We start from the raw sequence: 18563 nt of genomic DNA on the forward strand, positions 1-18563 counted from the left end.
CAGGGAAATAAAATTTAATCACTTAATGCTGTTTCTTATTAACATCCAATGAAAGTTTTTTGTTTTGTTGGTTTATTTGTAGGGAGAGGCTGAAAATATTAGATAAATGAGATCAATTATCTATTTACTCCAACTATCTAATTATGTCCTCACTGATATGGACAATAAGATTTTGTCTGTATTTGGTGGCCCTACTGCTACCCATACAAAGCCTGGGAAACCTAAAGGTCCTGCTGGCCTGAGCAGCACCCAGCTAGGAGCCAACTTTATCTCTGTAGAGTTGGTAATGCCTCTCACTACTTCACAGACACCATCTATAATTTCTTCTGGGACAGGGCCAGCCCAAACACCTCATATCTGATCCAGAACTAAACTGTGGAGCATCAATTAGCTAGCTGCTAGAAGCTATGGTAGTTTCCAAGTTGCCCTCTTCCTTAGTGCAAAGAAGTCCTGAGGCCTGTCACACTCAGGCCAAAGGATCCTCAAGACTTGCTGAGTTCTGAGACTGACATGGGATTCAGGCTCATGCCAATCTCCATGTCAAGCCCTGATGCCCCAAACAAACTCCCAGTTCAGTACTGAACTTGGAACCTCCCTGATTTCACAGCTAACTCTGGACCCTCCGGTTTGCTCTACACCAAGACTGTGCCTCCAAGCCTATAGGATTCCAGAGAAACAAAACACCTTCCGGTCTTCTCTCTGCTTAACCAACCTGACCTGCAGAAAAAGGTTTTGACTTACATGTGATTGTCTCCTGCACACAAGACAGGTCCAAGATAACTTGCCAACAGAGGGCAGAGAGCAGCCGCGGAAAGTAAGATAAAATAAGGCAGAAAAGATACATTTTCAAATGCAGCATTTCAGTAAGGGAGAGGGAGAGGCAGTATAAAAAAGAAACGCAGTGGGAATTCCTTGGCGGTCCGGTGGTTAGGACTCCTCACTTTCACTGCGGAGGGCGCAGGTTCAATCCCTGGTGAGGAAACTAAGATCCCACAGCCACACGGCTGCAGCCAAAAAAAATTTAAAAACACAACCAAAAAAACAACATACTGAAACATATTAAAGGCAAAAAAAAGACCTTGCTAAAATTCTGCATTATTTCTTTTAGCCCTAGTGAGGGAAAGAGAGACTCCTGGAAACAGGTCAAACCCCCATTATTGCTCATGTGGCCCACTCCCCTCCCTCTCCCGGCTCCCCTCACCTTCCACACAGCAGCACACAGCATGGTTCTAGACCTCGGGTTCACCTTCTCATCATGTTCAATATCCCCAAAGAGCTGCTATTATTGTTTACAGGGTCAAGGGTTTTTCACTTTGAATTCACACACAGTTTTCTTGTATAAGTTAAAAAAGTTTTAAAATTTAAAATATTTTCAAATCAAATCCCAGCTTCTAACTTACCTGTCTGGATATGTATTCTGAAAGTTGAAATGATATATACTGTGAGGGCCACAGATATCAGTTTTGTGAAAAGACGGTCCAGAAGAGCAGTTTTTTCCATGGAAAATGCTTCCTGGAGAGCCAACGAGGCCTAGGAAGCAATTTAAGAATTGTCAGGAGAAGCCACCATACACATTTATCTCCATGATGATTCAAGCTCCAGGTGAACCCATTTTTTCATCCATCTGCTCCCTCCAAGCCTGGACCAGCACCTCTGTGAGTGTCCAAGAAGGTCCCAGTGGTTCCCATTGCTCTTCCACACTTGGCCTGTTCTCCCAGATTTATATACCGTTTCCCTATGTTCCTGTTCCCACCCTTCACCATTGTTAACATCCCCAGTAATGACTTACCACCCCTTGGGAGCATCTGATGCCATAAAGTCTTAAATATAATATTCTCGGTTATATTTCCTTCTCTACTTAAAATTATACTTTCTTCGCAAAATCGTTCACTGAGAAAAAGTGGCAGGTGTTCCCTCACCTTTTAAGTCCTGCTCAATTTACAAATATCTCACATAAAAAGAAGCAAAGGAAACATAATTTCTAGATCTAAACAACAGCTTCTAGAGAATGGAAATGTATTAATCCCTATTTTAATCTTCTGCTCTGCTTAGAATTTTCTAGAGAAGCCAAAGACTGGGACAGGAGGAGAAATCTGAAGCAAGATTTGACAAAACTATACTCATTTTACATGGTTGAATTACGTCATAGAAAACAAAAAGAGTAGCTACAGTGGCAAGGTAGGATTGGTTGGCAGACAGACTGAAAGCAAGAAGATAAGTTAAGAGGCTCCTGGAGAAATCTAAGCTTGAAATGCTAAGCACCTCGTCTAAGATGATGGAATAGTAATGGAGAGAGAGAAACAAATACAAGATGATTTGAAGGAAGAAACAACAAGACTTGGTGGCAGACTGAATCCACAGGTGAAGAGGAAAGAGTCAAAGATTCCTCTAAGGCTGGGGTCACAAAGGCACAGGCCCTCCAGGGCCACGCAGGAAGTGTAAATGTGAGAGGCAGCTGGATGGGGACTCACAAACCACGAAGGCCCTGCTCCATCTAAAGTGGATGCTGCCACTCTGGGATGGAGCCCAGAGTCTCCAGTTCTTACAGTTTTTCCTTTGGACTGTTTCCATGCCTCTGCGACAGGTCTCTGGACCTCCAGTCTCACCTCTCTCTAATCCATCCTCTGCGATGACAGGTTCAGATGCCAGAATGACCCTTTTGAAACAAAAACCTAATGATGTCACTTCTCTGCTTGAACTTCTTCAATGGTTCCCCATGGAAGCTGTGCTTTTCAAAGTGATATTTTTAGCAGCAAAACCCTTCCTTCAAACAAAAGTTTAAATGTAAAACAGAAAAGAAGCCCGGATGCTCCAGGAGAAGTAGTAGAAGTGAGCCCAGAAATCCACAACCCCTGCCCTTCATGCCCTCTCAGAGAGAGCTTCTGAGCCCTGAACCTCTGGGCGGTAGCCTTCAAGCAAGGGGAGTACAGAAAGATTTTCCAAGGGCTATGTATATACAGATCGTTTCAAGGGAATCCATTTCCAGGCCCTAGTCTTCCATATGTGCTCTTTCCTAAAATTCATCTTCTGGAGAATGAACTTGGGCTCACATAGTCCTTCCCCCGCTTTACAAAAGAAAGGCATGTCCCTTGCCGCCAAACCTTACTATGATGAATTGTTCTAGAGTGTAAATACTGGGGCACCCAACAAAGGGATATATAAATGAAGATATTGGTTAGGGAAATGTTTAAAGATTAATCAAGGGGCCTTAAACTAATGGGGCTTCCTGCCTTCCTTACCATATACATATTTCTGTTAAGGGTAAAACGTGGCATTGGAAATGGGGTGTTTAGCCCATGCTGAGATTCTCTACAATTGGCACAGCCAAAGGAAAATACATTAGTGACATACTTTCTTTTAAAAGTAACTGGAGTACACATTTGAATTTTACCATATATAAATTATACCTCAATAACCTGACTTTTAAAAAAATGTAATTGGAAAGTCTTACGGGCCATGAAAAAATTCAGATACACTGAAAAAAACCCATGGATAAAAAATTCAGTAACTTATTTCGTATTTGGCGTGCTCTATTCAATAAGACAGTTCAAAGTCTACTTTGTCAAATCATCATGAAATATTTTTTATGATTATAGTCAATCCTCAGCTTATTTCAACTTATAAAATGATTAGTATTTTCTATCTCCTGTTAACAATACATAAATGTAAACTTGGATAATAAATGTTAGGTTTCAACTTAAAACTGTGTGAGGGGGTTATTGTTATTTTAGGGAGCTCATGAGCAAAACATCTGAGCTCTGTGGCTCCAAACAACACTTTGGAAACCAATGGCTACATAGTGGCTCTCGGTCCTATCAGACCTAAGTCTCCATTATTCTAATAAATATTTTAAATAACAGCAACTTTACTAACCTAAAACGAAATTCATAGATAATACAAGCTATCTATACACATAATTTCAAAACACCAATAAAATGTCCCAAATCTAATATAAAAGAGAAATAAAAAACAATAACTTATAATAAAATAATAGGTATTTCAATACATAAATGATTGGACATGACCATCATAGAAGACTTACTGAAGCACTCAGATTCTTGCACCTAATTGTAAGGAATGAGTAAGTTAGGGTTTAAGAGAAGTAAGATCAGAAGCCGTTCCTTTAAAAAAAAAAAAAAAAAACAGATTAAACACCAGTGTTAGGATAAGTAACAACAGACCAGATTTATTTATATATGACACCCTATACAAATGTTTAGTGGAACATTCAAAAATCATGCAGAACTCAAGTCATTTGACATCCAAAATGTATTGCCAGTGTTGAAGTACAAAGATTAGCAAGATAAAAAGTCCTTCTCAGACTTCCCTTCGTGGTCCAGTGGTTAAGACTCTGCACTTCCACTGCAGGGGGCACGGGTTCAATCTCTGGTCAGGGAACTAAGATCCTGCGTGCAGTGCAGTGCAGCCAAAAAAAAAAAAAAGTTCCTTCTCTCATAAAATACATGACCTAGTGGGGTAGGCAGGTATCTTCTTAAAGACAATATATTCTTTTTTGTTTCAATTTATTTTATTTATTTATCTTTGGCTGTGTTGGGTCTTTGTTTCTGCACGGGCTTTCTCTAGTTGCAGAGAGCGGGGACTACTCTTCACTGCGGTGCGCGGGAGTCTCATTGCGGTGGCTTCTCTTGTTGCAGAGCAGGGCTCTAGGTGCGCGGGCTTCAGTAGTTGTGGTGCGTGGGCTCAGTAGTTGTGGCTCGCGGGCTCTAGAGCTTAGTTGCTCCGCAGCATGTGGGATCTTCCCAGACTAGGGCTCGAATCTGTGTCCCCTGCATTGGCAGGCAGATTCTTAACCACTGCGCCACCAGGGAAGCCCTAAGATGTTGTTTTTAAAGCAGGTAGTTACTTTCTACCCTACCCGGCTAGTTTGTGTATTCTACAAGGGAAAAATTTCTTTCATGTTTAATCTTTGTACCTCAACAGGGGCAATACATTTAAGATGTCAAATAAATGTTTTCTCAACGAACAAACAAGTGTACAGATGGAGGGATTCACTTTACAGAAAAAGAAACATATCCTCTTAGACTGCAGGGGAAGATGGAACAATGAATTCAGGGATGGATTTAGTGATAGATAAATGTAACTATTTGTTGAGCATTAAACTCAGCTAGGTATAAACATTGCCACCCACCCCATCACAGTCTTCATCTGTGCCTTGACATGTCTCCTTCCCACTCCTCACAATAGCACAGACAGGTTCCACAGCTCTCCGCTCCTTTTTAGTTATGTGACAATTCAGTCCAATCCAATTGAGTTAAACTCCAGTCTCAGGTCCAACACAGAACTCGTCTCCTTCCCTCTTCCAGCCCAAGCCTGAGCCATGGCTGAAGGAACCTGAAGTGGGGAGGAGAGCATGCTCCCTCCTGTGGCTTCTCCTCCTCTTCTACTTCTCTAGAAGGTTCTCTACAAGGGGTCTAGCTCTACAGGGGTTGGGAACCAGGAAGAGAGCAGAGAGGGAAGAGATAACTGTCTCCTCACTTAATAAGGTATCTGTCATCACAAACCACTGTGGGCTGTGGATGACAGGCCACCCGAGCCTGTTGTTTGACAGATGTCAAAATGCCAGCTCTCTTATAGGGCACTTGTGAGGCCTCTCCACTAAGCTGTGCCCTAATGGAAACAATCCCGCTCCAGGTCACCTCCTTTAACCCTCCTAGCCTCTGTCCAGCAGGCAGCCTCTTGCATACACTACCAGCAAGATGGCTCAAGCGCAGCTATCTTCCTCAGTATCCCTGGAACCACGAGAAACTCACATGTCCTTGCTAAGCCAAACAGAAGGAATACAGGCTATTCTACCGCTAAGCCCCTGTCTTTCACGCCTAATCGCCTTTCTTCTTCTCAGATAAATGCAGAGCTAAACAAGTCCACTGTCTAAACACAGAGTCTAGCCAGGGAATGAGAAATCAGCCTCTCTTTCCTGTAGACTCTCTTTGATATCCTCCTGCTTGGTTTGGGGGGCAAAAGGAGGGGGAGGTACTCCCTGGTAGGCTCATGACTCCCTCCCTTGAGTCCTCTTACACCTCACACAGACTGGGAACAAGGTGAGGTGATGAGGGATGGGTGGGGTTAGTGGTTAGAGGTACCAGGGCCCGTTCTGCTATCTCTTTGTAAGCCCTCGAGAGGGTGACTGACCCCAGCCATTAGCTGCTCTCTCCAGAATGTGTGGTGCTTAGTGTTTCTTTGTTCCCGTTTTTAGACCCTAGTCACCAATTCCAGGGCAACAGGAAAAATTCGACTCAATATCTTCTATAATATGACAAGTTCTGTGAAATAAGGGGCTCCACTGCATGCCTTAATGAAGATGCAAAATCATCTTCTGAGTGAGGGAAAGAACTAGGAGTTGAAGGTTCAGACAGAATAAAGAAAGAAGACAGAGACAGGCTGGGGGTAGAACATTGAATGAAAGCCATGGACACGTTCTCTCCCTACCCCCCACCCCCAAAAGGCACATATATATATTACACACAAAAGTTTGCATATCGTTTTGGGGACACATGGACCCAGGATCTTCTGAGACCCTTGAAGGCCAAAGGACCCCAGATTAACAAGTCTTAGTCTAAGAGAAAGGAAGCAGGAGGTGAGAGTCCAGTGTTCTCTATGTAGGAGGAAGGAGTGGTATTTATGCAGATAAGGCAAATCCTGAAAGGTCAGACATTTAGGGACGTGCATACACCCAGAAGCAGTCCACACCAGATGCCAGTTTTCTAAATGACATGTTTTGTCCAAACTATTCTGATTGGTTAACACGGTTCAACTTATTTTTCCATGTCATGCCATGATACCCACTTACACACAGATTTTTTTTTTCGATTAAATAGGTACTACAGTACTACATGGTTGGTTGAATCTGCAGATGAGGAACCACGTATGGAGAGCCACCTCTACAATTATACATGAATTTTAAACTGCCTGGAGGGCTGGTGCCCCTAAACCCCATATTACTCAAGGGCCAACTGTACATATATACATATTTGGATGAGAATAGGGCTCTAAAAACAACAGGTGTGCTACATATGACTGCAAAGACCCCATGTCAGTAGATGAGATGGTCACTGTCTTCAAACACCTGCTAGGTCCCTGAGAGAGAAAAATGGAGCAGTAATGTGATGCCAGTCTCTGCCAACAAACGGCAGCTGAGAACATGTCCATCAGCTACGGAAAGTAACTAAACTATCTAACAAAAAGGGCCGAGAAGATTGCCCACTATCTGCGATTCAGAAGAGAAGAACCCTGATGTTTTTCTTTCAAATCTAAGCTTTACGCTAGTCTGACAGAGGACAAAGAAACGAATTCCAGGATCCCCTACTTATGATGAAAATGAATGTAAAAGTACTTTGTAAGTTGTAAGGCATTATATAAATGTTAATTATTATGGTAATTATTACAGATATTTCCTACCCAAAAAGGAACTAGACCCCACCATCAGCAGTTTGAGGTCACAGTCAGGAAAGGTGAAATGTTTGAAGACAATGAGTCTGCTTGTTTTCATAGCAACTGTGCAAAGGTCTTCAAAATTTTCATCTCCTCACTGAAAAGTCTAAGAAGAGGAGCCAGTCAGTGATACATGCCCAAAAGAAAGTTTAGGAATTCGGTTAAATTCGGTTCAATATAACAAATATTTACTGAGAGGACTTCAGAGGACACAAAAATAAGTCAGAATATAGTTGCCTGCCTCACCCACCCTGAAGAAGTGTACTAACTAGGAAGGGACAAAAGCCAGTTTATGTGGCAAAGTGGTGACGGGCTCCTTCCTGCGCCCACTGGCCCAACCCACCCATTCAGTCCTTGGCCTGTTTCTTATCAGATCCACGCCGTTCCCTCTCCAGCGAGGCTGACATTCACAGACTGAGCCCCTGGCTCCCGGATCCCTGCTGAATGCTGTCAGCGAGGGGCACTGACAGAAGAATGTCAGAAGGAAGCCAGAGCCAGTGTTTCCTCCCCTTCTCCCTCTGCCTTGGCCAGCACCTCCCGCAGAAGCTGTGTGTCCCCTGTGGCTGCAGCCGCCCTCAGGCAGGCGCTCCCCAGTTCCAGCTTCTAACTCATCCTTGTTCCTTCAGCCCAGGGATGATAAGATGATTCCTGCTGTTGCTAATCTCTGGGTTGCCTCGCCTTCCCTTGAATGGCTTCCCAGCTCTTCCTTCACTTTTATTGCTAATTTTCTGGATGAAATTCCCTCTGATTTAAATACTTAGAGTGATTTCTGTTTTCCTGGCTGGACCTCGAAATGTGGCAGCTAAGCCAAAACTGAACTGACTGCTATTGAGAACAAAGACCCCGATTCCAACATTGCTAAATTCAAAGCTCACTGCTATTGGTGTGAGTTCAGACTGAGTTATACAGAGGAATGAAGAGACAGAATTGATTTTCCTCTTCTTCCAAAAGAACACAAGAAATCAGGAGAGAAAAAGAGTTGGGGAAAAGAGAGAGAAAGGAGCATTATGGACTCCCTACTTCCCTGTCGTCAGGATAATTTGGGGAAGGGGCCGCTGACAAGGGCAAGGACAATCCCGCCCCTTAAAATTTGGAGGAGTCAAAGAGGAGACTAGACCTGCACAGGGCCAAATTAGGGTCTTTAGAAACCCCAAACACTGAAAGATTATGGTATTCCACCCGCCAAAAAAATTAATAAAAATAAAATCAGTCCTTCACACTTACAATATAATACAATGTAAATATAAAGAAGTACAATAAATTTGATTTTTTTCCCACAGTAACTACTTTCACATTTAAAAAAATATATCAAAATCTTTTCCTCCAAATCTATTTTGTGGCCCTGCTTTGCCGGTGCCCTAAGCATACATCTAGTCTACCCTTTGGATCATCCAGTGATGGACCTGGGCAGCCTGCCTTGTCCAGAGCGCCAGTGGCCAGCCTCTCAGGGATGGTGCATGTACTATTATGGGGGGTGCGGGATGCTGGAAGGCTGAGTCTCCTAAGGACCCGGGAGTGTAGAGAAGGGATTCTTAAATTCATATGGGCCCAGAGGGAACTGTGGGCTTTAGAAGGGAAAGTGAGCTGGAGTGCCAACCCTAAGAGTCTCTGAAAGAGCAAGAGGATGTGCAGGGTTCACCTGCTGGTGGTGAGGCAGACAGTGGACGCGTCTCTAAGGAGTTATCTATGCACCATCCATCAAAACCACCACTGGCCATCATCTTCTTAGAACAAGCTATTGGTACTCAGCCATAAAAAAGAACGAAATAACGCCCTTTGCAGCAACATGGATGGACCTAGAGATTTTCATACTGAGTGAAGGAAGTCATACAGAGCAAGACAAATACCATATGATATCACTTATGTGTGGAATCTAAAAAAATGGTACAAATGAACTTATTTGCAAAACAGAAATAGAGTCACAGATGTAGAAAACAAACTTATGGTCACCGGGGGGGAAAAAGGGAAGAGGGATAAATTGGGAGACTGGGATTGACATATGCACACACTACTGTATATAAAATAGATAACTAATAGGGACCTACTGTATAGCACAGGGAACTCTTCTCAATACTCTGTAATGACCTGTATGAGAAAAGAATCCAAAAAAGAGTGGATATATGTATAACTGATCCACTTTGCTGTATACCTGAAACTAACACAATATTGTAAATCAACTAGACTCCAATAAAAATTTTAAAAAGGACCAGCTATGGGGAGAGGAGAATGTGACAAGCTGTTGCAGAGGGAGGAAATGACCAAGATGAGACTCGTGACAAGGATACAAGCCTCCCTACAAGTGGCTGGCCTGCATCCTTGAATTAAAATTCTGAAGGATAGAACTAAACTGGTAGAATGCCCAGAGATATATACCTGAAATGTACAAGAGTAAGCTTTCCTCTCTCAGTGGAGAGGGGGATACCAGTCCTAAAAACAAAAGTTAAAATCTCTACACCTCCAAGTCTGTGACTTGTGCAATTAATACCAATTACACATTTATCCACTTCCACGATTTTAGCTAGTCCCAGAGGTTGATAACACCCAGATTTCTATGTCCAGCTTTACTTGCCTTCATGCTCAGGTGATTCCTTCTGCCAAGAAAACCCTCCCCATTCCCATCCCATATTTCACAAATTCAAATCCTAACCCTTCTTCAAGGTCTGGTTCAAATATTGCTGCCATCTGTAGAGAACTGTCCCTCACCTGAACCCTCACGGTGCTCTATCTGACCTCTTCTGCGAGGCTTTCGCTTTCTGCCTCATATTAGAGTAATGAGGGTACATCTCATCCCTCCTGTGAGGCAGTAAGCTACTTGAAAACAGAAGACATGTTTTATTCGTTTTTGGATCCTCTCAGCACCTACGGTATTTGTTGACGGAAAGAACCGTATCCTTCGGAGTCTAGATGATCACTCCCAAGATGATGCCTTTAAAAAACTGTTTCTGAAACTTCACTTTTGATGCTGCCTTCAGCCGGTTTGAGACCACACGAGAAAATCAGGCTCATCAATGACTACTGCTAATATTTATTCTGTGCCGTATGCCAACTACTGGGCCATGCGTTTTGCATCTAGTTGTCTCATTTAATCTGCCTAACAACTCCCTAAGACAGGTACTATTATAGTGCTCATTTGGTAAAAACTCTGAGGCCTAGAGGCATTAACCAATTGCCCAAGACTATCCAGTTAGTAAGTGACAGAACTGGGATATGGCCACTTCAGGGTCACATCTACATTCAGTCAAAAACTGTACTACCAAGATGGACCATTCACCTTGTTAAAACACTTCTGTTTTCATAAAATTTATCTTCGAAGAGTAAGTATTTGCCACCAACGAATATATATATGCACACATACACACACACATATAAAATGGCTATAAAACTGAAATAACAATGAAGGACTATTTTTTCACCTATAAAAAAGGTTTTCTGAAATAATAATACCTGACGCTAGCAAGTGGGTAGGAAAATGGTACTCTCACATACTACTAGTAAGAGTACAATCTGGAACAACTTTAGAGAGCAACTTGGTGATTTCCATCAAAAACCTTTAAAATATTTTTACCATTAACCCACCAATTCCACTTCAAGAATTTTAGCTAAAGAAAACAATCATAGATTTAGCTTCAAAGATACTCAATACAGCACTGTTTGTAATAATGAAAAATTAGGAAAGATCTTAAGTTTCTAATAATAGGACATTGTATAATTAAATTATGTTACACTCATACATTAAAATCCAAGCAGCCCACTAAACATTGTTTCAGAGATGTGTGATATCAAAGATTGTTCATGATATATCATTAAGTGAAAACAGAAAGTTGAAAAATGTATGGAATGAGCCCAGTTTCATTAAACACACACATACACACATATAAATACACAGTAGACACCTGGGATGATATAAATCAAAATGTTAAGAATCACTATCTTTTGGGGATGAGTCAGAATTTTACATATAACTGTATTTTCAATGATTATGTATCACTTTTATAATAAGAAAAAATTAGATAAGGATTAAAAAAAAAAAGGTATCACAGGGATGAAAGGATACCAAAAGATGTTTCTTCAAATGTCACTGAAATAGGTCTGCAGTTTCCATTTAACAAATATACCATTCCAAACTGATGGAGCTTTTATATACAAATTAACCAGTATATTTATTTAAAAAGACATATTACTTTAAAACACTTTCTACCTCTTTTATACAACCCCACCACAGTTAGTATGCAGCTCAGTAAATACTGTTTTGTTTTGTTTTTTTTTGCGGTACGCGGGCCTCTTACTGTTGCGGCCTCTCCCGTTGCGGAGCACAGGCTCCGGACGCGCAGGCTCAGCGGCCGTGGCTCACGGGCCCAGCCGCTCCGCGGCACGTGGGATCTTCCCGGACTGGGGCACGAATCCGTGTCCCCTGCATCGGCAGGCGGACTCTCAACCACTGCGCCACCAGGGAAGGCCTCAGTAAATACTTGTTGAATAGAATTGAATAGTCTAGTGTAAAATTTTTATAAATAATCGAGATGAGGAAGAACCCAGTGAAGTTCTTACTTTACAGGGGACAGTAAGTTCCTCCACTATACTTCGAACACATTTGACACTGTCAGCCAACACCTTCTTCTTAAATCTCTTACCATGGCTTCCACCACAGCTCATCCTCCTAGTCATCCTTCCATCTCAGTGTCCACTGATCGCTCACTGTGGTGTAGATCCTCTTCCTCCTCTGAACTGTGGCCATCCACCCCCACCCCCATCTCCCCACCAACGCTCTGGTCCTCCGCTTTTGGCATTCTTCTTCCCATAGTCATTTCCTCGGAGAGTTCATCCACGATCATGGCATGATCTATCACCTCAGTGGAGATAATTTCAGGTGGAACATGACCTTGTTTCCCTGGGTGTGGGCATGTGTGCTGTCATTGCTACATATATAAGGCATTTTGATATTGCACAACAGTAATGATTAGAATTTTACAGTATAACTTACCAAGGAAAAGACTGCTTGGAGGAACTGAGGAAGAGTTGTTGGCATCGATGGCAGTAAACTACGTCCCCCGTCCCATAAAGTAAACCAAATAAAAATACACAAATAGGGACTTCCCTGGTGGTTCAGTGGGTAAGACTCCACGCTCCCAATGCAGGGAGCCCGGGTTCAATCCCTGGCTGGGGAACTAGATCCCTCATGCATGCCGCAACTATAAGCCCACGTGCCGCAACTAAGACCTGGTGCAGCCTAAATAAATATATTTTAAAAATACAAACAGAAAAAGTCAGCAAAGCATGTGTTTAAAATTCTCAGGTTAACGGTATCATACTTTGTTTGGGGAAGGAAGAAACTAAGTAAATGAAATAATTAGCCTACAAAATATTTTTAAAGGTCCTAGATTCTATATTTATAAAACTCACTTATATGAACAAAGTACATATTTTTATTAAGCATATCTTTGTTTTTTATTTTTCTGGTGATCAGTCCTAGTCAGCTGGTCACATTACTCTTTGGACTCAGCATCAAGATGAATCTTCTAACCGCCTCCCTCCCCTTCCAATCAGATTTCTGCCCTTAAGCTTCTGTATAGAAATTACAAGCCACCACTGGGCTTACAGATTCATTATTTAGACCCAGGGTATGTTAATCATGGGTCCTGAAATAAGCTAAGGGCTACAGTCATCCCTCAGACCCAATACAAGGAACATAAAGGTTACAGACTTTTGGAATAGGAGGGTAGCAATTTGGGGCTAATTTTTGACTAATCCTGGCAGGAAAGAAAGCACATGGTAGAAAGCTCCACAGAATATTACTCCACAGGAAAAGCCATCAAAAGCCTTAAGGCCATGAACAAGACTGGGCCCAGATACTAGCCCAGAATAATAGATATAAAAGCCAAGTTTCTACTGAAAGGTAGAACCACCTTAAAATCTAGCTAATAAATATGCTTCAGCCAAGCAAAACAGAAGAGAAGGAGATGATTGAGAACTGAACTTCCAAGGCTCAGAGCAACTAACACCTCTAGAGGGGTAAAGGAAGCACCTACACTTATTTAGGCCTATAAAACTGGGCTGTGCTCAGTGGTGACTGCTTATCACAAGCACAAGGAGGCAGCTTCCAGGGCCTGTCAGTCAAGCAGAGGGGTTATTAGAAGTATGTATATATGTACACACTGCTGCATTTAAAATAGATAACCAATACTGTATAGCCAGGGAACTCTGCTCAATATTCTTTAATAACCTAAATGGGAAAGGAACTTGAAAAAGAATAGATAGATGGGGGGCTTCCCTGGTGGCTCAATGGTTAAGAGTCTGCCTGCCAGTGCAGGGGACACGGGTTCGAGCCCTGGTCCAGGGAAGATCCCACATGCCGTGGAGCAACTAAGCCTGTGTGCCACAGCTACTGAGCCTGCGCTCTACAGCCTGCAAGCCACAACTACTGAGCCTGTATGCCACAAATACTGAAGCCCGTGCACCACAACTACTGAAGCCCATGTACCTAGAGCCCATGCTCTGCAACAAGAGAAGCCACTGCAATGAGAAGCCTGCGCAGCGCAACGAAGGGTAGCCCCCACTCACCCCGCAACTAGAGAAAGCCCACACGCAGCAACGAAGACCCAATGCAGCCAAAAATAAAATAAATTTTTTAACAATTAAAAAAATACTTAAAAAAAAGAATAGAATACAAGTGTATGTATAACTGAATCACTTTGCTGTACACCTGAATCTAACACATTGTTAATCAACTATACTCCAATATAAAATTAAAATTAAAAAAAAAGAAGTATGTATATATGAAAGCTACTCCTCAGAAAGGGAGAGCAAGCCAAACTAGATCAAAGATCAAGAACCAAGGGGAACCAACTGGGCAGCAGAATCAGAGTGGCAAAGACAGAAAAAGAAAAAAAAAGATGAGGATACACTTATACACTTCTAAGAAGTGATAAGAATGCAACCAAATCTGTGGGAGGGCTCAGGTCCATAGACTGGGATTCACTCTGATCGTTCCAAACCTCACCAGGTTAAAGGCAGAGGCTTGATGGTAATACACCTGTGTGAGAACCATTTCCTTCCTCTGAGCCCCTGCTACCTCCTGGAGTCCAGGTTTCTTCAGATTCGACAGGCAGAAGGCTGCTTGGTTGTTAAGGTAGGTGGGGAGCTCCAGGTGTGCTCCTCTGGTCCTCTGTAGCCCACCCACCCCATCAAACATTATAGGTAACTTCAGCACCATCAGGAGTCCAGCCAAACGCTCTGACACATCTCTAGAGCAAACTGTAGTGGCACACCTTCTGTGACACCACACTGCCGGTTCCTTCCAACCAGTTCTCTCTGTCTCTGACCGACTCTTCCTTCTCTACCTGTTCCTTGGGTTGACTGGTGTTCCTTGAGGCTCTAGATTTTCTCCACCCAACTCTCTTGTCTACAATTATATCTATACGCATAACTCCAATGACCATTTCTATAGGCCAAGAATGAATCACCAGTCCATTTCTGTCAGCTCTAAACTAATATATCCAATTGCCTACTGGATCTCTTTACTTGATGGCCTTGCAAGCACTTCGAACTCCTATGTCCAAAACCTGACACGTGATTTTCCCCCTAAATATCTTCCCACCCCATTGTTCTCTTACTCAGTAAATGACCCACCATGCACCCGCATGCTCAAGCCAAAAACCTGAGTCATCCTCGAATTCTCCATCTCCCTTACTCTCCACATCCATGTCTTGCTGGATATACCTCCAAAATATGCCCTCAAGGCCATCCACTTCTCCATTGCCTCTACCCTATGGAGTCCAAACCACCATCGTCTTTCACCTGGACCAATGCAACAGCCCCTTAAGTGGTCTCCCAGCATCTAGTGTTGATCTTCTCCAGTCTTCTGTCTATAGAACAGCCATAATGCAGTGCTGGCAACGTCATTCCTCTGCATAGAAACACTTGAATGGCCTCCATAGTAGGATGAACTACCTTATTATGGATTTCATGGTGCTCAATGATTTGGTCGCTGCCTATCTCTTCAGCCTCATCTCACATCACATCCCTCCCCTCCCCCTCTAGGCTCCAGATACACTGAACTTCTTTCATTCCTTTCATATCTGTCACCTTTGCACATACTGTTCCCTCTGCCTGAAACATTCTTCCCACCTTTCACCTGATCACCTCAAAATCATTCTAAACGTCACAGCGTAAACATCACTACTTCCTTTGTAGACGAGGTCCCCCCAAAATGTGTATTCCAATAATGTTCTGTACTTTCTTAGTAATATTTTTCAAACTTAATATTGCTCAAACTTCATTATAGTTATTTGTGTTTATTTCCTTACCGCTACAAAATACTGTATCCTCAGTGCCTAGCACAGTGTGTGGCATAACAGACTCAACTAATATTAGAATAAATGAGAAAATGAGTAAATGACAAAATCCAAGAAATTTGGATGACTCCCCAAAACATGGTCTCCTCAGGATGAGTGAGGTCAGATAAAAGGTAGATGCCAATGGAAACAGCAGATCACAGGAATGTCCTCACAGGTTTGACCGGGCCAGGTGTAGTGGATGTGTTCCAGTCACATGGTTCTTCCTTGGCCATGGGTCCAGCCAGTGCTGGGACATTGGTGCTGCTGAGGCAGGTACACATGGGTAAGCAGTCCCCCTGAATCTGAGTGCTCTGAGCATCCATCCTAACCTACCTCAGATGGGCCCAATTAGCCCCTCTTGGAAACATGTGCACAGGCCTGCATCATTCCTCATTCACTCCTGCCTTACCTCGTCAAAGGTGGTAGATGAGCTGACTGACACCTTCTACTCACATAAAGGTTTTGTACATCTTCACAGTTGCTGACACCACATCCTTCAGAAGTCCCTGAACCAGTCTAATGTAGTCAGGTCTGATCATTTCAACAGTCTTTAAGGTACTGCTCAGACTCTCTTGAATAAAACTTGCTCAGTCTCTCACATAGCCACCTCTCCCCTGCTTCTCTAGCTGGAGATGGATCTGGATGTACGAGGGGAAGGGGACTTTGTAGCAGCAGGAGAAAGTTGAACTCCTTGAGCTGGTGGTCCTCTGGCTTCCTAGATCTCCAGAGCAATGTTCCTTTGCCCCTGTTTGCTGCTTATTCTGCTGACTGGTAAAACTCTAGGGTCTCTCCCAGCCTAGAAACAGCCTGAATGGCCCCCTCCAGCAAAATAAATTGCACTGTCTTCCCCGGCACCATCTTTCTTCTTCTTATTATTTATTTTTTTGGCTGTGTCAGGTCTTAGTTGCCGCACATGGGATCTTTCACTGCAGCGCGCAGGCTTCTCTACTTGCGCTCGGGCTCCAGAGCGCGCGGGCTCAGAAGTTGCAGCACGTGAGCTCTCTAGTTGTGGCACATGAGCTCCAGAGTGCATGGGCTCAGTAGTTGTGGCGCACGGGCTTAGTTGCCCCACGGCATGTGGGAATCTTAGTTCCCCGACCAGGTATCGAACCCACGTACTCTGCATTGAAAGGCAGGTTCTTAACCACCAGAACACCAGGGAAGTCCCCTGGCACTATCTTTCTGAGGCTGGTTGTGATGCCTATCACACCCCTCAGATGCTTGTATTTTCAGCACAGATGCAACAGAAACCCTTCACAGTCTCTGTACCAAGGGCTTCCCGGTTGCACATGGGAGATGCCCCACATCTTAACCTCCAGGGTCAGACATTTTCACTGATACCTCTTTCAAAATATCTCTCCATTTAATGTCTACATTTTTTTTTCCTATTATCTAGTTCTAGTCTTACTGGGCTGTGTCCAGGCTCAGTAAGAATGAGTGCCACGATGGACTAATGACATTTGCTATGGCTAGATGATAGGGGAGTTATACCATGAATGGTGTATGTGCTGGTCCTTAATCTCTTTTTCCTCAAATCCATTAATCCAAATTAATCCACCCTCCTTATTTAATCCACCCTCTTTATTATCAACCAAAATCCTACTTAACTTTCAGGACTAGTTCAAGCTTTATTTCTTCTTTAAAGGTCAAGTGGGCCACAGTGATCGCATCCTACTCTGAATTAACACCACTTATTATCTGGTTATCTAATATTAGTACTAGTTTATAAATGTTAATAGTAAATGGCACTTATACTTGAGGTGGCTTGAACAATGGTGGTATATTTAACACAAATAAATTATGACTGGTTTTAAAGAACATACGAATGGTTAGTTATAGAAGATATCTGGCATTCTGGCTATCAGGAAAGAGATCGAAGAGTTCTCTGAAGATACCATCAGTGAACTCTTTTTGGCAAAAAGACATCAAAAACAGGATTAGAGACAAAAACAAAACGCTTAGCTTAAACCAAGGAAGAGAGCATTAAGTCCAGTCACTATACCTCAGCAGTAACAGGAGCATGAGACCATTTACTACCATTTTCCATCCTGTACTGCTACACCACTTCCCTTACTGCATTATAGCGGGCTGTATGCAGTCCAAGATTCCCTTTTCTCTACAGAATAGTGACCCTTTGTGGAAGGAGGTTCCTGCTCTATCATACAATAAGATTAAGTAGATTGCAAGGATCTGAAATACTTCCTTCAATTGAGGAATCACAGATAGAGGCAATGACATCTTCTTGACTTTACCATGCATACAACGGATGCTCACTAAAACCCAACCTCTCCCATCAACATGTAAACTCCACAGAGCAAGGACAGTGTCTAGTGTGTTCATTGCTGTATCTCCAGTGCCTGACTCACAGTAGCTGATGATACATATTTTACTAATGAATAGTTAATGCATAGTATTAGATGAAGACAACAATATACAGAAAAGTTTAATATTTTGTTCTACAATATATCTGCTTTTGAGAGAGGTAATCATCTTTATTTTAGATTCCCCCTTTCCTACTGCATCTGTTGTGCAGTGAGGACAAAGTTAAGGAAGTGACCAAAATGGATCATAAACATAAATAGACCTAAACGTGAAAGTCAAAACTATAAAACTTCTGGATATAGAGGAAAACACAAGAGAAAATCTTTGTGACTTTGATTTCTTATGCAGGGCACAAAAAGGACTAACTAGACAAGAAAAAAGTAAGAAATTACACTTCACCAAAATTTAATACTTCTGCTCTTCCAAAGACACCGTAGAGAAAATAAAAAGGCAAGCCAC

Source organism: Pseudorca crassidens, chromosome 7 (assembly GCF_039906515.1).
Source record: "Pseudorca crassidens isolate mPseCra1 chromosome 7, mPseCra1.hap1, whole genome shotgun sequence".
Classification (NCBI taxonomy): Eukaryota; Metazoa; Chordata; class Mammalia; order Artiodactyla; family Delphinidae; genus Pseudorca; species Pseudorca crassidens.